General features: G+C 37.6%; 1 non-coding gene across 1 annotated transcript; it reads left to right on the forward strand.

The window, feature by feature from the left end:
• Window positions 1–3,519: 3,519 nt before the first annotated feature.
• TRNAW-CCA (transfer RNA tryptophan (anticodon CCA)) lies at window positions 3,520–3,591 on the forward strand. The gene has a single exon. It is a non-coding gene; the product is annotated as a tRNA-Trp (tRNA).
• Window positions 3,592–4,227: the final 636 nt, after the last annotated feature.

Genomic DNA, 4,227 nt, shown 5'->3' on the forward strand with positions numbered 1-4,227 from the left:
TGCAGGTTGACAATAAATCACTTGCTATTTAAAGTAAAAGACAGAAGTTTTTAAGCTAAAGAGAAAATTGCTCTTCCAGCACTAAAAGATGTTTATCAGAATGTGACAGGACAGGGGTTACACATTTAAATATAACAAGATTAGGCTTTTGATTCTCAAAGTAGAAAGAACATGTTCAGCAGGAATAGTTTTTACATTGCCTACTGGGCTGATTTAGAATCAATTCTATTATCTTTGGCATCAGCTGTGGTTCAGAGATTAGAGATTCTTAGTTTGAAAAAAAAAAAAAAGAAGCACTGGCTTTTAAAAATTTTATTGTTGGTAAAATGCAACCTTCTATAGCTTTTATTATACAAAGACTTCACCTAATTTTAGTTAACTTTAATATAAGATGTAATTTTTAAGCTTGACTTTTTAGTATTTGTGTTAGATATAAAAATCCTATTAAGAAAAATTTTAAATAAAAGCCATTTATTATTTTAAAATATATATTTATTTTCCATTATTTTCTAATACCTAGTGTTTAATTTTTGTTTAGTAAAAGAAATTTAAAGAAACAGTTTAAATCTGAACGGCTTATTTTTCTGGGAAATATTTTAATACTTCATTTTTATCCTGTAAAACATATGAAAATATATAATGCAAATGAACATTTACTCTAAGGTCATATTTCTCTCTTTTTCTAATAATTTGACTAGCTCTACTTGAAGTACAGTTGACACTTGCATAATGCAGATTTGAACTGCCTTATCTATTTGTGCATGGATACTTTTTATTAGTAAATATTAGAGTACTGCACAGATCCTGGTTGGTTAAATCCTTGGAAATGCAGAGAAACTGTTGACAAGAAGGTTTAAATTATACACTGATTAATCCTTATATTGTAAAATGACATCAAGAGTGACGCCTGCCTTTTCCTTGGAATTAATACCATCAAAGAAACTCTTTCATTTAAATTTTATATATGGACTACTTCACTGTGTACGTTGCAATAGACTAAGTGTTTGTGTTCCCTACAAAATTCATGCCAAAATCCTACCCCTCAGTTTGATAGTATTAGAAAGCAGGGCTTTGGGAGCTGATTAGGTCATATTAGTGGAGCTCTCATAAATGAGATACAGTTCAGTTCAGTTCAGTTCAGTCTCACAATCGTGTCCTACTCTTTGCAACCCCATGGACAGCAGTACATCAGGCCTTCCTATCCATCACCAACTCCCAGAATTTACTCAAACTCATGTCCATCGAGTCGGTGATGCCATCCAACCATCTCATCCTCTGTTGTCCCTTTCTCCTCTCACCTTCAATCTTTCCCAGCATCAGGGTCTTTTCAAATGAGTCAGCTCTTCGCATCAGGTGGCCAAAGTATTCGAGTTTCTGCTTCAACATCAGTCCTTCCAATGAACACTCAGGGCTGATCTCCTTTACAATGGACTGGTTGGATCTCCTTGCAGTCCAAGGGACTTTCAAGAGTCTTCTCCAACACCACAGTTCAAAAGCATCAATTCTTCTGTGCTCAGCTTTCTTTGTAGTCCAACTCTCACATCCATACATGACCACTGGAAAAACCATAGCCTTGACTAGATGGACCTTTGTTGGCAAAGTAATGTCTCTGCTTTTTAATATGCTGTCTAGGTTGGTCATAACTTTTCTTCCAAGGAGTAAGCATCTTTTAATTTCATGGCTGCAATTACCATCTGCAGTGATTTTGGAGCCAAAAAGAAAATAAAATCAGCCACTGTTTACACTGTTTCTCCATCTATAAGCCATTAAATGATGGGACAAGGTGCCATGATCTTTGTTTTCTGAATGTTGAGCTTTAAGCCATTTTTTTTCACTCTCCTCTTTCACTTTCATCAAGAGGCTCTTTAGTTCCTCTTCACTTTCTGCCATAAGGGTTGTGTCATCTGCATATCTGAGGTTATTGATATTTCTCCCAGCAATCTTGATTCCAGCTTGTGCTTCATCCAGCCCAGCATTTCTCATGATGTACTCTGCTTATAAGTTAAATAAGCTGGGTGACAATATACAGCCTTGACCGACTCTTTTCCTATTTGGAACCAGTCTGTTGTTCCATATCCAGTTCTAACTGTTGCCTCCTAACCTGCATACAGATTTCTCATGAGGTAGATGAAGTGGTCTGATATTCCCATCTCTTGAAGAATTTTCCAGAGTGTGCTGTGGTCCACACAGTCAAAGGCTTTGGCGTAGTCAATAAAGCAGAAAAGATGTTTTTCTGGAATTCTCTTGCTCTTTTGATGATCTAGCAGATGTTAGCGATTTGATCTCTGGTTCCTCTGCCTTTTCTAAAACCAGCTTGCACATCTGGAAGTTCGTAGTTCACGTATTGCTGCAGTTTGGCTTGGAGAATTTTGAGCATTATTTTGCTAGCGTGTGACATGTGTGTAATTGTGGGGCAGTTTGAGCATTCTTTGGCATTGCTTTTCTTAGGGATTGAAATGAAAACTGACCTTTTCCAGTCCTGCGGCCACTGCTGAGTTTTCCAAATTTACTGGCATATTGAGTGCAGCACTTCATCTTTTAGGATTTGAAACAGCTCGACTGGAATTCCACCACCTTCCCTAGCTTTGTTCATAGTGATGCTTCCTAAGGCCACTTGACTTCACATTCCAGGATATCTGGCTCTGTGTGAGTGATCACAACATCATGATTATCTGGGTCTTGAAGATCATTTTTGTACAGTTCTTCTGTGTATTCTTGCCACCTCTTCTTAATATCTTCTGCTTCTGTTAAGTCCACACCATTTCTGTCCTTTTTCGAGCCCATCTTTGCATGAAATGTTCCCTTGGTATCTCTGATTTTGTTGACGAGATCTCTAGTCTTTCCCATTCTGTTGTTTTCCTCTATTTCTTTGCATTGATCACTAAGGAAGGCTTTCTTATCTCTCCTTGCTATTCTTTGGAACTCTGGATTCAAATGGGTATATCTTTCCTTTTCTTCTTTGCTTTTGGCTTCTCTTCTTTTCTCAGCTATTTGTAAAGCCTCCTCACACAGCCATTTTGCTTTTTTGCATTTCTTTTTCTTGAGGATGGTCTCGATCCCTGTTTCTTGTACAATGTCACAAACCTCCGTCCATAGTTCATTAGGCACTGTATCAGATCTAGTCCCTTAAATCTATTCTCACTTTCACTGTATAATTGTAAGGGATTTGATTTAGGTCATACCTGATTGGTCTAGTGTTTTCCCCTACTTTCTTCAATTTAAGTCTGAGTAAATGAGATTAGTGCTCTTATAAAAGAGACTCTAGAGAGCTCTCTCATCCTTCAGCCATGAGGACGCAAAAGAAGACAGTCCTCTGAATCAATATGTGGACATTTACCTAACAGAATATCTGGTGTTGTTTTTCAGTTGCTAAGTCATATCTGACTCTTTGCAACCCCACAGAGAGAATTTACCTGGATCTTAATTACTGACTTTATAGTCGTCAGAACTATGTGAAATAAATATTTGCTGTATAAGTTATGAGATTATGGTATTTTTTATTATAGCAGCCCTGAGAGTTCCCTGGTGGCTCAGAGGTTAAAGCGTCTGCCTCCAATGCAGGAGACCCGGGTTCAATCCCTGGGTCGGGAAGATCCCCTGGAGAAGGAAATGGCAATCCACGCCAGTATTCTTGCCTGGAGAATCCCACGGATGGAGAAGCCTAGTAGGTTACAGTCCACGGGGTTCCAAAGAGTCGGACACGACTGAGCGACTTCACCTTACCTTCACCTTAGCCCTGAGAGACTAAGACCAGTGTATGTTTGCATGTTTTGTTTTAACTGTTGTAGGTTAACACACATTATCACTCAACTTCTACTATTCTCTGTGAGGAACACTGTTTTATATCATGATGGTAAAACAGAAATAACATAAAACTGATCCTTGTACAATTCCAACAGGATTACTAGATAAAAATTAGGAATGCCAGGATCTCAGAGACAACTTTGGTTAAAGACTGATTCACTGGAGTAATTTCAGTGGTGATGAAGATGAAGAAAAATAATGGAGGAATTACAGAATATTTGTCCTTTTGTGTCTGGCTGAGTTCACTTACCACTATATTTCCAAAGTTCATCCATGTGGTAGCATCTATTAGAGATGTGTCCCTTTTTATGAATGAATATTTCATTGCTCATATATGCTGTGTTTTGAATATTGTCATCTGTTGATGAACACTTGGGTTGTCTCCACCTTTTGACTATTGTGAATAATATTCTGAGGAATACT

The sequence above is a fragment of the Ovis aries genome, chromosome 2 (genome assembly GCF_016772045.2).
Source record: "Ovis aries strain OAR_USU_Benz2616 breed Rambouillet chromosome 2, ARS-UI_Ramb_v3.0, whole genome shotgun sequence".
Lineage (NCBI taxonomy): Eukaryota > Metazoa > Chordata > Mammalia > Artiodactyla > Bovidae > Ovis > Ovis aries.